The sequence below is a fragment of the Dasypus novemcinctus genome, chromosome 18, assembly GCF_030445035.2.
Source record: "Dasypus novemcinctus isolate mDasNov1 chromosome 18, mDasNov1.1.hap2, whole genome shotgun sequence".
Taxonomy (NCBI): domain Eukaryota; kingdom Metazoa; phylum Chordata; class Mammalia; order Cingulata; family Dasypodidae; genus Dasypus; species Dasypus novemcinctus.
The window spans coordinates 42,015,548-42,037,719 of record NC_080690.1 but is presented as its reverse complement, the minus strand read 5'-3'; positions in this window follow the sequence as shown (position 1 = coordinate 42,037,719).

Here is a 22,172-nt window from a genome sequence, read left to right as displayed (position 1 = left end):
CTCTTTACCAGGCGCACTCCTTGCGCGTGGGGTTCCCCTACGCGGGGGACACCCCTGTGTGGCACAGCACTCCTTGCACGTATCAGCATTGTGCATGGGCCAGCTCCACACGGGTCAAGGAGCCCTGGGGTTTGAACCGTGGACCTCCCATGTGGTAGACTGATGCCCTAACCACTGGGTCAAGTCCGCTGCCTCCCTCCGCCTCCCTCTGCCTCCCTTTTTTTTTTTTTTTGGCATCACCTTGCTGAGTCAGATCTCTGTGGGGCCTGTGGGTTGGGCGGCTCTCCGCAGCATGTGGGTGAGCCTGCCTTTTCACAAGGAGGACCCGGGATGTGAACCCAGGGCCTCCCATATGGTAGATGGGGGCCCAACTGATTGAGCCACAGCCAATTCCCTAGGCACATGACTTTTATTCCAAGTTGTCCTTATTTCTAAGATGATCTGGTACTTTCCCCCAAGATTCTATTACTTCTGTATCACAAACTAGCTCTTCCTTATTGGTCAGAATCAGAAACAATTTTCTCTCACTGTGCATTTTCCCTTTGTAGATAGAAAATCATTGGCAAAGGTAAATATTTCTTGTCCTAAAGTGATGCTGATAAAGTTTATTAAATTTTACAAGTAAAATTAAATAGTAGTATGACAGATGATGCCATTTTAAAATAAAACTAAAAGAGCATATATTTGTGCAGAAAAGCCTGGTGGGATAGATAGCAGAAACATCCAGTGAGCAATGATTGCACAATTCTGTGATGAAAGTGAGAGCTACTGAGTGTACACTTCGGATAGAATGTACAAGGCATGGGATATAACACAGTGAACCATGTGGTGGAAGATGGACTGTGGTTAACAGTACCAGTATGAGAGTGTTCTCTTATGAACTAGAACAAATGTACAATACTAATACATAGTGTTAATAATAGGGGTGCTTGGAAAAAGCATACCAAGTGTACGCAATGGACCATAGTTAGTAGTAATAGTCTGATAATGCCCTTTCACAATCTGTAACAAATATTTCACAATCTTGTAAAGTGTTGGTGGAGGGGTGCTGTATGGGAATTTTGTACATTATGCATGGTTGTTTTGTAAGCTCACAACTTCTCTAATTAAAAAAAAAGTTCCCAGTGATTATCTCTAGGTAGTGGGGCCAAGGACAATTTTTGTTTCATCCTTTTGATTTGCCCATAGTTGCCCTAATGAAATGTTATTATTGAATGATATAGAAAAAGGAACATTAAAAGAGGACAAATAAAGCATTTCTAAATTTCCAAGACTATATGCCTAAAGAAGTGTTACTGTTAAGGAAACTAAAATTTTAACTAAAAACAAAAGATATGATCCAGATACCAGCAGCCCCTTCATTTTCTTGCCTGTTCTTAGAGAACAATCTGGACTTCCCTGGAGTCCTGCCTCCCAGGGGCAAGGGAAGAGGAACTTATATTTCATATCCCATGGCAAATAATCTAAAAGTCCTTAGAAATTTCTCTTCAGCATATTTCTTTGCTGCACTGCTTCTGTGGGACTTTGTGGATTCCATTTACTTCTGCCAAGCAGAACAATTCAGCCTGGAGTTTTAACCTGGAATTCTGCATAGTTACTAAGTCTGACATTCACCGCATGACCCTGAGCAAAGCACTTAGTCTTTCTAAGCCTCCATTTCCTGTACCTACTTACCTCATAGTACTTGTGTGGGACTACATGAAATAATTCATATGATGAGCTTAGCATAGTTGCTTTTCAAATTGTAAGTGCTTATAAATGCTGGCCTTCACAGGGCCCCTAGAACCAGGTCTTTACATCACAAACATTCCTTTTGTCTCTGAGATTTTGAAGAATTAAATGATGGAGGCCAAGTTTCTCATAATGTAAATCGAGGCACCGAACCACTTGTGGAAGATACAGTAAGACACTGTGAAATTGGTTCTTGCCAGCCTAGCCCTCCCCCACCTCTAGGCTCTATAAGAAGAGGTTGGGATGGAGAAAAGACCAAGGAGGGAAAGTTGGGAGAATGTGTACCAGTTGAGAGGCTTCTCCTGCCTATTCAGGGCGGGGGCATGTACTTCATTTTTGCAAGGGCACTACCAGGTAGAATGGCATGTTTTCCTTAGGCTCTAGTGTTTGACTCATGGCTGAAGAGCATAAAGGAGAGAGGCTGTGGCTGGAGCTGCCCCTGCAGCAGAGGGAAGAATCAGCAGAGGGGAGAATCAGCTTGTAAAATGTACAAGCTGTACTTCCAGGAAGCTTGGGGCCAAGGGACGGATTTTCTGGGAATCAGAATTGAACTCTTTTGAAGGCAGCTAGCCTGATGTCATCTTCTTCAAAGGGGGCTTCCTGGGAAAGGTGCAGGGACCCTAGCAGAAGGAGAGCGTATTAGTTTCCTATTGCTGCTGTAACAAGTTACCACAAAATTAGTGGCTTAAAACAATGTAAATAAATTTTCTTATAGTTCCAGAAGTCAGAAGTATAAAGTAGGTCTACAGGACCATGTAAATTCTGGAGACTCTAGGGGGAAAACCCACTTTCTTGACTTTTCCAGCTTCTAGAGGCCACCTGCATTCTTTGGCTATTGACCCTTTCCTCTATTTTCAAAGCCAGTAGTGTAGCATCTTTTGGCCTCTTTGACCTCAGCTTCCATCTTTACATCTTCTTTCTGACTCTGACCCTCCTGCTTCTATCTTCAAAGGACACTTGTGATTATATTGGGTGTACCTGTATAATTTAAGATAATTCCGCTATGATTAATCCTTGACTTAATCATACCTGCAAAGTCCCTCTTGCCATATAAGGTAATATATCCACAGGATCCTGGGACTAGGATGTGGGCTTCTTTGTTGGGGGGCAGTATGAATCTGACTGCTGTATACCAGTCTGGGACTGAGGTATAAGTGGCCAGCTAGAGGTGTTTTCTAAACTAAAAGAGAGGAATGCAGAAAAGTGACCCTAAAAGAGAGGAGATAGGGCACTAGCTGGTAACTCTACCCTGGTCACTCTGACCACATGGAAGCCAGGGGACAAGAAGAGGACACATGGACATAGAAGACACAAAAAAGAGCCCCTTTCCCTTAATCTCCTCTACCTCAGATACATTTCTGGAAGAGTCAGAAACCTCATCTAGCAAGAAAAAGAGAAGGCATACTAGATAGTGGTTTTAAATTATGAAAACAAAACGGAAATGTTGAGGAAGCCCAGAAAACAATGGGACCTTCTTGAGGTTTCATCCTGAGTTAGAAAAGAATGAGTAAGAGTACAGAGAGATTCTGCAGTAATGCAGGGAGATAAAATCAAGTTAGTTTCTGCCTGTACCCCTTCTGGGACATTCAAATAGCTCCAGCTTGTCAAGAAGTGGCTCCCTCACCCCTCTCCCCTCCAAGCCTATGTCCTGGGCCCAACTGGCATAGGAGTGGCCCTTCAGAGATGGTCAGGAACCATGTGGTAGATGAAGGTGGAAGTGCCATCGCCAGTTCACAAGGTTTCCAGTTCTCTCTGCTGGTTGTACCAAGACTTTCTGTTCCCCCGGAGCAATTATGCCTTCAGAGGCTACTGAGCCAAGAGCTGTCCACCCTCACCTAAAGCACCTGTAAGAGATAGAGAAAAGGGGAGGACTCCAACCTATGCCAGGCAGCATGGGCCTCTGAGTCCAGAACAAAATGGCCCTGGTTGCTGGTATCGGCTCCCACTTGGCCTGCAGGATGGGGGTTGGTGAGCCATTCCAGCAAGTCTCTGGTGGGCAGAGTAATGGCACCTTGCATTAATTTATGTGATGAATCACCTCGGCAATTCATCTTTATCTTCCTCCTTCGAGAAGTTGGCTGTTGGGAGCTGTGGGAGGTGGGAAAGGTTGGTGGTGAGGAGGTCGGGTCCTGTGGTCAGACACACCTAGTTTTGAATTTTGATTTGGCCACAACACCTGTGTGATCTTGAGCGGGTCAAGCTCTGCTGGAGCCTGAGTTCTCTTTTCCATTAAATGGGAATCTTAAAGTAGATAATCCAGATAAAGGGCTTAGAAGAATGTCTGGTGCACAGTAAACATTCATAATATGGAAGCTGCTCTTATTCCTATCACAGGGGTGGTGGAATTCTCCTGGACTGGGAATCAGGACACTTGGGTTCAGGTTCAATAACCAGCTGTGTGAAAACAATAGTCCACATTTATTGAGAGCTGAAAATGTACCAGGCCTCCTGTTAAGGTGTTGACATCCATCATGTCATTCAACTCTAATAACCACCCTGAGTGGTGGGACTATTATTAATCCAGATTTTATAGATGAGGGAACAGATGCACGAAGAGATTAAGGAACATTGCCAGGGTCACTCCAGAGCCCAAGCTCAGTGGCTGGGTCCCTTCCCCTCTGTGATCATAATGCTGGCTTCTGGTGTTCTGGGATGCTGTCATATATTAAGACCTGAAAAAATGGTATTTTGGGGGTATAATGCTTTTGTTTTTGTATTAAAAAATGATCCTGAATCATTTTCAGTTTGGGACAAACCTTGAGAGGTATATGCTGCACTGACGTTGAAAATTGGCCCTCCCCTGGCTTCCAGAGGCCTCCACACCCCACTGACCTCACCTCCTCCTGGTTCCGTTTGCCTGATTTGCTGTAGTGGCAGAGGTGTCCTGCCCTACAGCCTTCACCTTGGCTGTTCCCTCGCCTGGGATGTGCTTCCTGCAGGTATCTGCATGGCAGCCTCCCTCACTTCAGTCAAGTCTTTGCTCAAAAATCATCTTGCTGGAGAGGCCACCCTATTTAAAACTGCAATCTGTCCCCTCCCCTCATTCCTCCCTACACTCAATTAGCATAATCCTCACCCTCTTATCACAATATACAATTCACTATGTTTATTTTTATATTGTCTGCCCCCAGACCCCCATTCAGATGTAAGCTCTGCGAGAGAAGGGAGTTTCACCTATTTGATTCACTGTTGTGTCCTAGGTGCTTAGATAAGTGCCTGACACATAGTAGGCACTCAATAAATATTAATAAATCTTCCATGAATTATTAGGTAAAGATGACTTTCCAGTCACATTGCTTTCCTGTTTAAAGCCCTTCCAAGACTTCTTATTGCTGTGCTAATCCCCACTTCACAGGTTACCCATGAGCAGCTTTTTGTGGGTTCCATTGTCTGCTTCCAGTGGGGCCCTGGTGGCTTAGATTGGGAGGAAGATAAGGAGGGGGATATTAAGTAAGTCCAGAAGGAGGTGTGATGTGCAGAATGGGAATGTGAAGGGAGAGGGAGGCTACAGGGTCCAAGTCCTCTTTCTTCAGGACTGGATTTGCTCCCTTTTTCCTTCTCTTTCTTCTTGCAGCCTATGACATCCTCTTAGGGCCTGATCCACCAATGCCCCTTCCCCAGTCACCACCCACCAAGGGAAGCCCACCATAATGGAGGGAAGAGTTGCAGCCCTTGGCTCTAGGTCCTCTCAGAGGAAGAGCAGCTGACGCCCAAGGGTAAAAGACATGGTGATCAGCTGTCATTCTTTTCCAGCACTGCACTTACAACTTCTCTTCCCTGGACCTCAGTTTCCCCTTGTGAGAAATGCAATGATTGGATTATATTGTCTCTTTTGACTTTACCCTGCTTTGAGTCTAGAATTTGGCTCCAAAGACCTCTCTGCAGAAAGCCAGCCCTCCCTTCTCTAGCTCCCATAGAGCCTTGCTGGCCTCTGTGCTAGCCTTTATCAAGGGTGTGGACTACAATTGTCCCTTTGTCTCCCCTGTGCCCTGCTCACCCAGTCTGTCTGCTTCAAGGACAGGGACTGCATTCAATCCATTGATAATGTTTCCAGGTTGCATATACACACACATACACACACACCCAGCACTCCTCCCAGTGAATGACTGTTGAATGAAAGACAATGCAGTCAAAAGACTGATTTTGGTAAAAATAAATGAACATAAAAAAGCATCCCCTAGTTAGGCACTTGACAGGCTAAAGTAATTTTCCACTGAGTCGTGTGTAGACATAGCTGGGAGTGTGGCAGTAGGGAGGGGAGGGCGTGTCTCCCACCTCTGAGTAAGCCACAGCCCTGGTTCAAGCCCTGACTTCTCCACTTATTAGCTGTGGACCTGGAGCAGGTACTTAACCTCTTGAACTTCAGTTTCCTCGATTGTGAAATGGGTACAATAACATCATCTGTCTCACAGGTACGTAGGAGATCGGCCATGTGCGAGCACTTAGGGCTGCTCCCTCAATGAAAGCTCTTTCATATTAGTATTGTTTGTGATTTCTATTCACTTACCACATAGCAGTCTAGCATCTAGCAGTGTTGGGGTGTCTGCTTGATCCTGGGCATCCAGGGTGAGCATCAAGACGGTGGCTCCTGCCCTCAGGGAGCGCACAGTCCTGCTAACCACCAGCTATGCGTCTGCCTAGAAAGTCTCATTCAATTCCTCAACCGCCCGAAGTTCGAAGTTCGAGGCAGTTTCAGAGTCCCGGAGTTAACCAGAGGAAGCAAGGCAGAGGTGTCCCACCCCATCATGCAGCCCAGGGGTGGAGGCAGCTTGACGCCCCTCCTCTCTACCAGCGTAGGCAGGGGAGAGGGCCGAGCGCCCACGGGTGTCCTCTCCCACACCCGGGCGCGTGGGCACCAGCGGGCCTCCCGACGCCCAGCGCGCACCCCCCGGCGGGGCCCGGCTCCCCGCGCTGCAGGCAGGTCACCGCGCTTGGCCGGCGGCTGTGAGGAGCCAGCCGAGCACGTCTCCGCGGTAAACACGGCGCCGGACATGCTCTGCGATGAACCTGGCCCATTTAGACACCTGGCCCTAATTGCTGAGAGCTCGGGTCGCCGCACCCACGCGGGGCGGGTGTGCCTCAGCGACGCCCGGCACAATTGCTCCCACTTACCCGGGCCGCGCCTGCCCCGTGGGCCGTCAGACAACGCCTCTGCCATCGATCAGAGGCGCCCGGATCGATGGACGCCGGGGCCCGGGATTCGCCCGCCGCTCCCTCATCCCCGCGCGGGGAGGTCTGTCGATATGTCTCCTCTCTGGGATGGGAGGGGGCTCGCCAGCGGGCAGAGGCTGTACCCCGGCCCCGCGCCCTTCCCAGGCCAGCTCAGTCCGGGTGTGGGGGATGCCTCCCGACGACGAGTGTGTGTGTGTGTGTGTGTGTGTGTGTGTCAGGGGACAGCAACAGACGGATGTGTGTGTTGGGGTCGGGTGGGAGCTGGATTGGGGTGGTGGGATGATGAGAGGGGGGGTCCCACCAGTACCTAAAGCTGCCTTCGCTGCCTCTGCCGGTCCACCTCTCAGTACCTCTCTCCCCAAACTGGCTGCTATCGCTTCTGCTCTATCTCGCTTTTACTTCCCTTTTTTTTTCTTTCCCCTCACATTTCATCTCATTTCTCCCTTCTTGTCTTCCATTCTTTCTTTCTCCCTTCCTCTCTCTTCTATTTCAACATCATAGTTCTTCTCTTCGTTTTCTTTTTTCCTCTCTCCATTCTTGTTCTTCTTTTGTATCTGCCTGCCCTTTGCTTCTTACGCTCCTTTTCTACTTTGTTTACCTCCTCCTTTTCTCATCCAGTCTTTCTTTGTCATTCCTTTGCTCTCCTCCTGTGAATAAAATGCTTTCTGAGCTTTACCACTCCCCATCTTTCTTCTGAACTCCCTCCATCTCTTTTCTTTAATAACTTTTAAAAAAGATTTAATTAGTTATTTATTCCACCCCCCTCCCCTTTGTTTGTGCTCACTGTCTGCTCTCTGTGTCCATTCTCTGTGTGCTGTGTCTGCTCGTCATTTCTTTAGGAGGCACCAGGAACCGAATCTGGGACCTTCCAGGTGGGAGAAAACAATTGCTTGAGCCACCTCAGCTCCCTGATTTGTTGTGTTTCTCATTGTCTTTCCTCTTTGTGTCTCTTTGTTGTGTCATCTTGCTACATCAGCTCACCATGCCTGCCCATTGTGCCAGCTCGCCTTCTCCAGAATGTATGAGAAACCAAACCAGGGATCTCCCATGTGGCAGGCAGAAGCCCAATTGCTTGAGCCACATCCGTTTTCCCATTTCTTCTTAATGCCATTTAATTCCAATGCTGTAGCCAGCTTCCCAGGCAGAGGTGCTGGTCCCAGGTGCTGAGGAATTGCTGTCTAGAGGGTGGGAAGACTCTCCCAACCCTTCAAAGAGAATCAAAATAATGTCAGCAGAATTAAACTCAGGTCCTCTCATTATCCCTCAGTTCACTATTAATGCTTTTCATATCAGCTCATGTCAAATAAGTCTTTGTCAGAGAAAACCAGCAATACCACATCTGCAAGCAGCAAGAGGAATCAAAATCAAAGAACCCAAAGGACAGAAGAAAACTTTTTATTTAGACACCAAAACCCTTTGACAAATCACATTGTGGCTCTCTATCCTACTGTTCCCAATTCTCTTTCTTCATAAGCTCATAAAAAATAAGGATATTTCTAGTGTTCAGGATGTGTACAAGAAGAGCTATCCACACACTCTTACCTGAGAAACCACATGCAACTCTAGGCATTATCAACTTCGAAAGTGTTCTATCTGTTCTTACTGGAAAAAAAGATGCCTGTTACAATGGGTGTTTTCTTCTTGCAACTAATTCAGGATGTTCAAAAGTCCATCTCCAAATATGCCCCCATTTAAAAACTTAAAAACACTTAGCTTAAGCTTCCTTTCTTTGACTCTTGAAGTTTGAATGGCTTCAGGCCCTCCCTGTCTTAGACCAATTTGTTTCATTAACTGTAAACCTTTTAGATTTCAAGTAGCTAGGAAGGATGCTTCTGAATAACCTATAGGTTCTTTTTCTTTTTTAAAAAGATTTATTTATGTATTTATTTCTCTCCCCTTCCCCACCCTCCCCGGTTGTCTGTTCTCTGTGTCTATTTGCTGCATCTTCTTCTTTGTTCCCTTCTGTTGTTGTCAGCAGCATGGGAATCTGTGTTTCTTTTTGTTGCATCATCTTGTTGTGTCAGCTCTCCATGTGGGCAGTGCCATTCTTAGGCAGGTTGCACTTTCTTTCGTGCTGGGCGGCTCTCCTTATGGGGTGCACTCCTTGCACATGGGGCTCCCCTACCGGTGTGGGATGTTATTGATGGGGAACACATGGTTGGGAGGGAGTTCTCCATGGCATGGATATAAGGTATATAAAAATGTTCAGCTATTCATTGGGTATTTTCATAGTAGTTACAGTTATAAATGACAAATGAGGGAGTGCTGAGTTCCTAGCCAGGGGAGCTCTGTTACATTCCCCAGTGGAAGAGCAACAATCTCCTAAGTGCAATGGCAAAGACCAGTGAAGAAGGATGGTCCAATGATAAGTCCTTGATACTGATGACTATTTGTATGAGCCTGTGTGCCTGAAACTTCAACTAGACCTAGAGCTGCAGGGTGCCTAAAAGTTATCTCCTGAGAGCCTCCACGTTGCTCAAATGTGGCCACTCTGTAAGCCAAACTCAGCATGTAAATGTATTACCTTCCTGCCAGTGTGGGACATCACTCCCAGGGATGAGCCTCCATGGTACTAAGGGATTACTACCAATCACTTGCTGGTGATACAACTAGAAAGAGACCTTGAATAAAATGGCCAACTCAGATCAGCAGAATATCTCAGCCTACATGTAGGATCATGAGTTAAAAACTGCTTTTTGACCTTGAACAAAAGGAGGAAATGGCAAAGACAAATGAGTTTATATGACTAAGAGTTTTCAAAAAAGAGTCAGGAGGTCATCAGAGGGGTCACGTTTATGCATGCCTCAGCAGGACCCCAGAAAAAGCCAAAGTAGATACAATGCTAAGTACTGGTTCTCCTGAAGGCTATGGAGACCCATAGAGTATTGGTCATGGCAGATGGATTTCAGGTTCTGTGCCACATCAGAGGGCCCTACTTTGGAATTTGTCCTCCTGAGTGTGATGGAGCTGGACTCAGATGTGACCTCTACACATGCCTCTTCTGTCACTTTTACTGAACCTGTGGTTGGTGCTAGGAATGGTATATACTCAGGCGACTTGAATCTCTGGACTGACCATGTGCCACCTGGGCCCTGTGCCTCACCAGAGTTGCAACTCCTGCTCTCTGGTTCATTGGACTTACCCAAGTCAGCTAATAGGGAGGTGAAGATGGTCAAACACCACATCAGGGAATCAAGAGTGCCTACAACTGCAAGCAGAAGAATTGCATCCATCATCCATGTGGAATCTAAGCCCCCTCTTGATCTAGAGGTGGAGTGGACACCACCATCCCAGGGTCCACAGAATGGAGGAATAAAATATGGATTAGAATGGACTTACTGTTATTCTACTATAAAACTATTGTGACTAGTAATAGAAGAAATTGTAGCATTGAGGTGGAGAAAGTGGCCACAGTATTTACTGAGAGCAGGGAGAGGGAAGAAGAGATGTTATGTGGGGGCATTTTTGGGACTTTGAGTTGTCCTAACTGATATTGCAGAGTCAGATGCTGGACTTTATATATCCTGCATTAACTTACTGTATGTCCTGGGGGAGAGTGTGAACTACAGGGTAAACTATTATCCATATGGTGCAGTGGTGCTCCAAAATGTGTTCTCCAAGTACAATGAGTGTGCCACAAAGATGGGGGAGGTGGTTGGTGTAGGAGGAGGAGGGGGGGGGGGGGTGGGAGGTATATATGGGAACCTCTTATGTTTTTTAATGTAACATTTTTTGAGATGTATGTATCTTCAAAAAAACACAATTTATAAAAATAATGGGGGTGGGGAGTGTTATATGGGAACCTTTTATGTTTTTTAATGTAACATTCTTTGTGATCTATTAATTTTAATTAAAAAAGAAAACAATTCCATTTATAATATATCCAAAATAATAAAATGTCTAGGAATAAATTTAATGAAGGATACAAAAGACTTATACACTGAAAATTATAAGACACTTCTGCAAGAAATGAAAGAAGACCTAAATAAATGACAAGATATCCCAGATTCATGAATTGGAAGAGTTAATGTTGTTAATATGCCAATATTACCCAAAGCAGTATACAAATTCAATGCAATCCCTATTAAGTTTCCAGCAGCCTTTAGTGCAAAAATGGAAAAAATCCTCAATTGCATACAGAACTTCAAGGGGCCCCTAATAGAACAATCTTGAAAAAGAAGAAGGGGATTACAGGACTCATACTTCCTGATCTCAAATTGCACTACAAAGCTGCAGTAATCAAAACAGTGTGGGTACTGTCATAAAGCTAGACAAACAGATCAATGGAACAGAACTGAAAGTCCAGAAATAGACACATACATCTGTGGCCAATTGATTTCAACCAGAGTCCTAGGTATATGCAGAGGTGAAAGAATAATCTCTTCAACAAATGGTGCTGAGAAAACTGTATTCACATGTGAAAGAATGAAATTAAACCTTACCTCACACCATACAGAAAAATAAGCTCAAAATGGGAGAAAATAGTTTTAAACCACATATTGGGTAAGGTCTTAATATCCAGAATGTATAAAGAGCTTCTACTATTCAGAAACAAAAATACCCAGTTAAAAATGGGCATAGAATTTGAATAGACATTTTTCTAAAGAAGATATACAAATGGACAATAAGCCTATGAAAAGATGCTCAACATCATTAGCCATTAGTGAAATGCAAATCAATATCATATAAGATAAGGATGGCTATTATCATGAAAAAAATGTTTGAGAGGATATGGAGAAATTGACAGTGCATTTGTTGGTGGGAATGTGAAATGGTGCAACACCATGGAAAGAAATATGGCTGTGCTTCAAAAAGATAAATTTAGAGTTACCATATGACCTGGCAATTCCACTTCTAGATAGATACCAAAGAAAGTGAAAACAGGGTCTCAAACAAATTCTTGTGCACCAATGTTTATAGCGCTGTTATTCACAATAGCCCAAAGATGGAAACAACCCAAATGTCTATCAACAAATGGATAAACAAAATGTGGTACATACACACTGTGGTGGACTGAGTAGTGTACACCAGTTTGAGCATGTTCTTGGTCTTGGTCCACTTCCTGGTAGATGTGGATCATTGTAAATATAATGTCTTCAGTTGAATCAGGTTGGGCTTTAGTCTGGATTGCTGGCATCCTTTTCAAGCAGAGTGAAACTCAGATGGAGAGAGGAAGCATGGGCACAGCCAGAAGCTGGAAGTCAATGGAACCAGGAAGAGAAAGGAGAAGACACCACCACAAGTATTACCATATGACAGAGAAGCCAAGGACTAAGGATTGCCAGTAAACAGCCCCAGAATGCCATAGTCTTCAGGGAGAAAGCACTGCCTTGTTGATGCCTCAATTTTGGCCTTCTCCTAGCCACAAAACCATGAATCAATAAATTCCTGCTGTGGTATTTATTTTAGCATCTGGGAAACCAAAAAGTTTTTGGTACCAAACAGGAGGCTGCTGCTTTGGAAATACCTAAAGTTATGGAAATAGCTTTGGAATTGAGTACTGGGTAGAGGCTGAAAGGATTTTGAGGTACTTGATAGAAAAGCTTAGATTGCTTTGAAGAGACTTTCAGTAGAAGTATGGATGTTAAATGTTCTTCTGATTAGACCTTAGAAGGAAATGATGAATGTGATACTGGAAATTGGAAGAAAGGCTATCCTTGTTGTAAAGTAGCAGAAAACATGAGAAAATTGTATTTTGATATTGGATTGAAAGTGGTGAACTTGGATATTTAGTTGAGGAAATTTCCAAGCTAAGTGCAGAAAGTGCAGCCTAGCTTCTCCTTGCAGCTTATAGTAAAATGGGAGAGGAAAGGGATAAGGTGAGAATTAAACCCTTAAGCACAAAGAAAACAGAAATTGATGATTTTGAAAATTCTCAGCCTGTCCAGGTAACATGCTCTGAGACTAGGACTAGAAGCAGCTCTATCAGGGACTTTCCTGAACTTTCTGGGCATTGAATTCCCACAACACAGGGCCCCATGTGAGGGTTTACTTGAACAACACTTTGCTAAAGATTGTGTGGTAGAACATGGATCCAGTAAGCTATTTCAATGGAAGCCAGGATTGGAAATACAGTTATCCAGGAAGGATCTGTGGAAAGTTCTATTGTCTGATGATTTGGACCCACTTGAATTGCATGCAAAGCCAACAAGGTTTTTGCAAATTTTGTTCAAGCAGAACTACTGTCAACCCTTTACTGAAAGAAACAGAAAAGGATGGGTTGAAAGTAGAATACCTTCAAGGGCAGAACCATGGAAGCAAAGTCGGGACTGAAAATATCTCCCTGGACTAAGAGAATGTGCCCATCCATGTGTGTGGAAAGGGTGTGTCTGTCCCTGCACTTGGACAGAGATATTGCTGTCACATCAATATTCAGAAATGTTGGGGCCTGTGTCCCAGCATTTTCAGAGACCCTGGCCACTAACCCAATAACTGGAGAGGGTAGGATCTTTGTACCAGTGTTTGGGGAGAGTATAACCACTGCACAAGCACTTGGAAAAGGTGGGACTACTGCTTCATCAGGCCAGAGGAAGCATCGATCCATAGCTAATTTCTTAGACCTTGAAATGTAATGGAGTTTGCCCTGCTGGGTTTTGTATTTATTTAGGTCCCATGACATGTGTTTTCCTTCCCATTTCCTTCTGGAATGGGAATGTCTTTCCTATGCCTGCCCAACCATTGTATATTGGAATCAGATAAACTTGCAGGTCCACAGAGGAGACCACATCCCTAACTGATTTTGATGAGATTGCATGTAGCATTAATAGACTTAAGGATTTTGGGATGTTGTGATTAAATGAATGTACTTTGCATGTGGGGAGAACTTGTCTTTTTGGGGTCCAAAGGGTGGACTATGGTGGATTGAATTGTGTACCCATTTTGGACATATCTTTATCTACTTTCTGGTGAGTATGGACCCATTGTAAATAAGATCTCCTTAAGATGTTGCTTCAGTTATGGTGCGCCCACCTTGGACTTTAATTTGGATTACTGGAGTCCTTTATAAACAAAATGAAAATCAGAGGGAAAAAGCAGTCTTGGGGAATAGTCAGAAATTGGAAGTCAATGGAACCTGGAAGAGAAAGGAGAAAATGCTGTCATGTGCTTTGCTAAGTGATAGAAAAGCTAAGGACCAAGGATCACTGGCAGCCAGCCTAGAACATCATAGTCTTCAGAGAGAAAGTATTGCCTAAATTCCTGTTGTTTAAGCCACCTTATTGTGTGGTATTTGTTTTAGCAGCTGGAAAACAGAAACACACACAATAGAATGTTATTTGGCCATGAGAAAGAATGAAATTACAAGACCTGCTAAAACATGGCGGAATCTTGAAGACATTTTGCTCATGAAATAAGCAAGGCACATAAGGACGAGTTTTATAATATCACTTATAACAGAGGACTAGAAGCAGCAAATTTGCATAGATAGAAAGCAGTTTAGACATTACCAGAGGATGAGGTAAGGAGGAAAGGGAGAGTCTGTTGGTAAGAAAAAAATCCAAAATCAAGAACCATAATATTAGTGGTTGGGAAAGTACTTAAAAATAAAATCACAACAAATGAATTTTCCAGCCACTGCCTTCTTCCTCTTCGCCCATCTGGCCCCCTGTTTTTAGTACCTGTTGGACTTTAGGACCATGGTGGAGAAAAAGGAAACCAGGAAAAGCACACTGTGACCAAACAACTAAAACTTAATCTTTTAATTAAATTACAACATTCAATTTTTTTTTAAGCATTACCTATGTCCATATAGATATTTTTAAGTATTTTCTGAAGGCTAAATATGTGTCCTCAGCCAGGCAAGCTGCAATGTGTAAAAGCAGATTCAGTCAGATAGAGGAGCTCCCTTGTTGGCTGAAAAGAGTTGTGCAACTCTAGGAGGAGCCAATCAATAGCCCTTGATGTGAAAGGCACATCCCTGAATTGTTCAGTGTACAACCTATGCAGCTGTATATGGTGGCTCTAGAAGTTCAATAAATATTGAATGCTGTCAGCCCTTTGTATGGGAATGCAGAAGAAAACGAGAGGTGCTCTGTAGAAGTTTGCTTTATCACATGGGCATCTACCTATACAGTCCACTTGCAGAAACAGCTCTTGATTAGGTCTAATTCCCTGACTTTAAAAACAATGAGAAGAGTGCCTGGGGCACACGAGGAATAGCTATCTCTTGCCCTGCTGAATGCCAAGATTTCTTAAGGAATTTCGATGATTGGAAAGAGGGGGATGGTAAGTGGGGAAGCTAGAGGGAACTGATGGAAGAGAAATGTGGGGCTAATTAGCTGAAATGTTCCAGTCAGTGCCTCCCCAACTTGATGGGCTCATTAAGCCACAGAGCTCCTTGACAGGTTTTGGTTGTAGTTAAGAGCAGACGTGGAACCTCTGCCTTGCATGTATCGCCCGCCATGTGTCTCTGAGTGCACCTGTCTGCCTGCTTCTCTCAGCTCCTCCATTCCACACCCTGGCGCCCTCTCCCACTGCCCCCCTTGAGGGGCCGCAGCCTGCACTGACTGTTCCACCCTGAAGTCTTTCCCAAATACCAAATTATTTCTGTGAATACACAGATTATATCTTCCTTTTGAAAGTTTAATCTGAATGCTTAATGTTCAGTTGCCAAAGGCTGTGAACTAATTTCTCCTGTCATTGTCACTTGGAGAAAATGTCATCATCAGAGAAGTGGGATATGCTAAGGAAGGAGGAAGAGGGGAGACGACGATGGGTGGGAGGGCCCAGACCTCCTGGAGATGTCTGAATGCCATGCTCATTAGAGACCCAGCATCCAGCATGGGGGCTACCTTTGCCAGGGTCCAGGGATGGGCAGCAGGGTGGAAGCCCGGCTGCTTGGCTATGTTTCCTGTGTGGAGTGAGCTCGCTCAGCCAGCGGGCCCTGGGGACAAGCAGCCAGAGGCCTGTGTGACCTCTGTAATGAGAAACATTCTGAACAATGTTTCTGCCCTTTGCAAAGTCACTGTCACTCTGTGACCTGGTGTGGTTATGTAAGAGTCTTTGCAAAGGCAACTCATGCCACAGGGCCAGGGGGACTTGCTCTGCAGACAAATTTGCATGCTGACTGTTGGTGGTCAGTTAGAACACAGCTAGCTGCCAGGGGAAACTCAAAACTAAGTTCTACACTCAGAAATGCTTCTGAACCTTCTGGGATGCCTGGCCATGCTTATTTCACTTTAAAAAAAAATATATTTATTTATTTATTTATAATAAATAAATTGTTTATGCTTGCTGTGTCCGTTCATTGTGTGCTCATTTTCTTTTTGGAGGCACTGGAACTGAACCCAGGACCTCCCATGTGGGAAGGAGGCACCTATCGCTTGAACCACCTCCGCTTCCTGCTTTGTTTTGTTTCTCATTATGTTTTCTTCCTTTTGTCTCTTTGTTGCATCATCTAGTTGTGTCAGCTTACTTTCCTGCTCACCTTCTTTTGGAGGCACCGGGAACCAAACACGGGCTCTCCCATGTGATAGGCTGGATCTCAATTAGTTGGGCCACATCTGTGTTCCCATGTTGACTTTTCTATTCCCTTTAAATCATTTTTATATTCCTGTCTTACATTGTGTGTGATTTAAAAAAAATTTTTTTTGGTTTAAAATTTACTTTTCAAAAATTATGAAATACTTTTTAAAAATAAAAGCACCACAACCATAACTGATACCAATTTACTTTGCATGCCTCCATCCTTGACACACACAGTTGAGATTTTTTTTTGTGCTTCATTTCGTAGGTCACCTCAGATTCAGTTTGGAAATGAAAAAGTTAGAAATACTAATAGGAACAAATATTGACTGTAATCATTGTTTGCCAAGCAGCTTGCTAGATACTTCCATAATTATTCTTCCCATTTAATGCTCATAAATAGCTCCAGGAGATGGGCACTAGTGTTCTCATTTCTCAGATGAGGGTCAGAAATGGTCATTGAGTTGCCCCACCATTTGCATCTTAGTAAATGGCTGAGCTGGGGTTTGAACCTAAGACTAATCAACTTCTAGTGCTTTTTATGTTATACCAAGTTTCCTGTTAGCAAAATAGTTCAGGATAACTCTTTCCCCTTCTGTGCCTCAGTCTGCTCATCTGTGCAGTGGGTATGAGGTGCTGGGCCCTGCCTCCCTCTCAGGGTCATTGTGAGGACTGAATTGCAGAGCATTTGGGAAAGTGGTATCAAAGCAATGTGAGGCTGAGCAGGGGAATTAATGAGTCATTCAGGGTCTTGCCAACTGCCGTAATAATGACCTGTATCACGAGCCTAGGCTAGGATTTGGAAGTCCAGGTCAAAGGGTGAGGAAGTGAGAGGGTGGCTGGAAGTTTCCTCTTCTAGCATCTGGATCTCCTCATCCATTGCATTAATATTAGTGATTTTTCCTTCAAAGCTTTACACAATTCCTTCTTCCCTCCAGAGACTGAAATGACATTTCTTTAGAGCTTTCCATTGCCCACCTTTGAAACAGATTTGAACCTAAGACTAACAGATTTTCAGTGCTCTTTATGTTATGTCGTTTCCTGTCAGCAGATTGTAGTCAGAGCTGGTTTAAGCCTAATGTTTGGAGCATGTGCTATTGCAGGGTAACTCCCTTTCTGGGTGTAGGCCCCTTGGTGCATGGTTGTCAAACACTTCTCAGATATTCCTTGACACATGGACCTTGTCGTGGGTCAGGTGGACAGGTGAGCTCCTTGGGGCTGGCTTGACCATCAGTGTCTGGCCTCAAACCTCCCTCTGACCAGGGCAGTGGTCATCCCTAGTTGGGCAAGAAAAGGGGAGGCCAATATCCTGGGAAGAAATGGGTCCAGGGCTAGCCTGGCAAGATGTCGAGAGTATTTTTAGAAATTACTTTGTCCTCTGCTTGTATCTGCTGCCCTAAGCATCTCCTGAATTGTACAGCCAAGGCCCCACAAGGCCAAGACTTCTCCTCTGGCACAAAGTCCTCGTGGCATGGATCCAGACCCTCAGAGATCCATTTTTTTTCATGTTGAATGCAGAGTCCAGGGCTGTCAAACCTGTCCTCAAGCCCAGGACCCACTCCTTCCAACTCCTCCCACTCAGCCTCTTTGTTTCTTGGTTCAAGAACACTCATCCCCAAACACTCATCTTCTAGAAATGTAGCAAAAAAGAACATTTGAAATTCCCTAAGATCCTGATCCTTTCACTTTCAAACACACCAGTCTCTGAGGCTCCTGTATATACTTAGGGTCAACCACTGAATCATGGCCTGGTGAACCCGGGTCACCCAGATAACTCAGTGGGCACCTTCTGGGGGGTGAGGCCTGGCTTTATGCTAGGAGACAACAATCTTTGTCTTCAAAGACCTACCCAATAATGGGTTCCTGGGGAGTCAGGAGTCGGGTGCCTATTCTCAGGAGCTAGGTTCTACAAAGGAAGAAAAGATGAAGGCCAGGAAAGTATGTCGGCATTCTCTTTCTGTTTCTTTTCTGCCAATTTTCCAAATGATTATTTTTTCTCATTACCGTATTCAGCCCTCAAGCTTTTGAGTAGCCAGGAAGGAGAATTTTCTCCATTTTAGGAAACTGAAGCCCAGAGAGGCCAAGTAACCTTTCTAAGGTCACATGTCTACCATGAAACTTGAATCCAAGAATCCAATGTGTTTGTCTGGCTCCAGGTTCAACCAGTGGCTTTTTCCAAGATTCAGTGCTTCACCTGGATATTTTGCTGAGATGATGCAAATAGTTATAGATGCTTGAAGGGCAGAGAGAGTGAGGATGGGGGTATTCTGGGAAGGCTTCTTGAAGGAGGTGGGCCCAGCCAGAGTCCTGGCCAGAGGAGAGAATCTGGCCTGGTAGAGGATAGGTGACCTCTCAAGGTTGCTCTCTGCCCAAGGTCCCTCTGATTTTACAGGATCCAGATGCCATCCACACCCTTATTCCCACCTCTCTCATTAGGGACCCAAAGGCTTGAAATTAAAAAGTTGTCATTTGCTGGAACAAGGCAGCTCTGGGCCCTGGGGCTGGGCCAATGAGGACCATACTTGATGGTGTCTGTTCACAGCCTGCCTGGGCTAAGGGGATGGAAAGTCATTACCATCTGGCTGCTGAACCTGACTGGGGGGTGGGAAGAGGACTCAGCTCAGCTTGGGTCGTGACTACCCAGGCTGGCCAGAAACAGTGCTCAAGACTGTCTTGTCTCTTGGTCGCACTTCCTGCCACTCCTCCCCACCATTCCCTGGCCTACATTCCAGACTGGGCCTGGACCTCAGGAGAGTTAGTGAGGACATCTGCACAGAGCGATGTTAAGGCGACCGACAGACATTTTCATTTATATGGCAGAAATGTCCATAGTTTTTGCTTTGTCATTCATGAGTTGGTGGTTCCCTTAGGGTCTACTCTGGGTCAGATGCAGCATCTATGCTTGGAGTACAGACACTGACTTTTCCTATGTAAGAAGCTGTACCTGGTGATTGTAGGAGGGGGGTTGATTTAACTTGTTCCTTGCTTTCTGCTCATGCCCCCACAATTAAACAAAGGTCTTGGTTTCAGATCTATGAAACAATAGGAACCATGGGCAGAGCAAGGAGCACCAGCTCAAATGCAGATAAGGTCCAGGCAGGAAATATGAATGAGCAAGGTAGACCAGGTGGTGAATGTGGGGAATTAATTCCCACAAGTCCCATAAAAATGGGGGGCAGCCCATTGAAAGAAGTGTGGTGCTACCACATTTTCAATGTGAAATGAGTCCCTGTTTGGATGCTGATCAGCATAATTGTAATGCTGCCTGAGGCTCTGCAGGGAAGAAAAGCAAACCCACACTAAGAATAGAAAGACAAACCCACACCATTCCCTTAGTTTTTGATGCAGCTAAATTGCCACCAAGTGTTCAGCTGGTCTCACTGAGGAATAAGGGTCTCAGTTCTGGTCTCCCTTGTGACCATTAGATGCTCATGGGGAACAGAATCTGGAGGTCTTGGTTAGTTGGTGTCTGTGCTGTTGGCTCATTCATAGCCTTCATTTCCACCAAGTGGCCATTCCATCTATATGCCATTGCATCAGTTTTGGGGTGTCTGATGACCCTGGCTGGCTGTTGTCAACTGGCTGAGTCATTTTGTCTACTTATTGTTCAGTGCCTCTTCCATGGCTTTCCAAACTGACCTTCTGAGTCCAGATCAAGAAGGCAGGAATGTGGACAAGATGACTTCAAAACTTCCACCCACTTCTGAGATTTTAAGCTTGTTTCTAACTCCTCTCTCTTCCGGGGAGCTATCCCAAGTGTCCATTCCAAGAGGTCTTTTTTCTTATCTACAGGCTTGTATTTCTGATATAATCCACTCACATAGTGGATATCACATGCATATCAGATGCTTACTTCATTTATTCACTCATTGATTCAGCAAATATTACTGAGCAGTTTCTCCATGATGGGAACTATGTTAGGTTTTGTGGATAAGAAAATGAAAAAGATCGACATTGCCCTATCCCTATATAGCTAATGGTATAGCAGGGGAGACAACATTATACAAATAATGATTTAGGAACAAGTGTGATAAGTGCCTAGAAGGAGACATAAAGGCATTATGAGAAGACACAGGTCTGAAGGGGAGGGGATCAAAGATGAAGTACTTTTTCAACTGTAAGTAAACGATGAGTAGGATTTAGGGACAGATGGTAGGGAAGAGTGCTTCAAGTGGAGAGAGCAGCATGAGTCAAGGCTCTGGGGCAAAAGGGCTTGTGTGTTTGAGGATTGGATAAAAGGGCAGCGTGACCCAAGTGTGATGAAAGATGAAAGAGAAGGATGGGATATAAGACTGCAGAAGCAGTCAGGGGTTGGATGTGAAGACTGGAGAGATCATGTGAACCATTGTGGGGTTTATCTTTGGGCAATGGGAAGCCACTGGAAGATTCTGACATAATACCATTTGCATTTTACAAAGATTATGCTGGCTGCAGTGGGGAGAGGTGCAGTGGGAGAGGTGAGACAAAAAAGGCTGTGCGAAGGCCATTACAGAGGTCTGGGCTAGATTGACTGTGGTTTGCATTAGGTGTGGCACTAGAGATAGAGATGAATTCATTTGAGAAATATTTGATTACCTATAAGAGATAAGGGAAGGGGATGTCAAGAAAGGCTTTTGGCTTGACATCCCCACCAGCTGCTCAATAACCTCAGTGCCTCTCCTGTCTATAGAATAGTTGGGTTTGTATATTATAGGTATATAAAATATTTTAAGAAAATTAAAAAATTGAAAATACTAGAGCTTTATTGAGATATAATTCATGTACCATACGATTTACCCATTTAAAACGTACAATTCAATGGTTTTTAGAATATTTACAGAGTTGTGCAACCACCACCACAATCAATTTTGTAACAGTTTCATCAACCCCCAAACCCATTAGCAGTCATCCCCAGCCCTAGGCAACCACTAATATACTTTTTTTTTTTTAGGTACTGGGACTAGGGATTGAACCTGGGACCTTCTATGTGGTTGGCTGGCACTCGACCACTGAACTGCATTGGCTCTCTTGAGTTGGCTTTTTTGTTTGTTTGTTTGTTTTTATTTTTTTCCAGGAAGCACTGGGAACTGAACAAAGACCTCCCATGTGGGAGGTGGGCGATCAACTGCTTGAGCCACCTCCACTCCTACTAATAAACTGCACCCCCCTGAGTTGGCTCCCTCATCTGTTTGCTGTTGTTTGTTCATTGGTTTTTGCTTGTTGTCTGCTTGTTGTTTTTGCTCATTGTCTATTGTTTTTGCTCATCGCTTTTGCTCGTTGTCTGTTCATTGTTTATGCTCTTTGCTCATTTTTCTTTGGAAGGCACCAGGAACTGAACCCAGTACCTCCCATGTGGGAAGTAGGCATCAACTGCTTGAGCCACATCCACTCCCCCTACTAACATACTTTTCATCTCTGTGCGTTTGCCTCTTATGGACATTTTATGTAAATGGAGTCATACATACATACCTTTGGCATAATGTTTTCAAGGTGAAAACCATGCTGTAACATGCATCAATACTTCATTCATTTTCATGGGCAAATAAATTGTCATTGTATGGATAACTTCATTTTATTTATCCATTCACCAGTTGAACTTTTTGGCTGTTATGTATAATGCTGCTATGAACATTCATGTACAAGTCCCTTATGAGACATATGCTCTGTAAATATTTTTGTCTACTTTGTATGTTGTCTGTTCACTTTCTCAATTAGCCTTTTAAAGCACAAAAGTTTTTAATTTTGATGACGTCAATTTATCTTTTTTCTTGTGTTGCTGGGCTTTTGGTATCAAATCTAAGAAATTGTGACCTAATTCAAGGTCACAA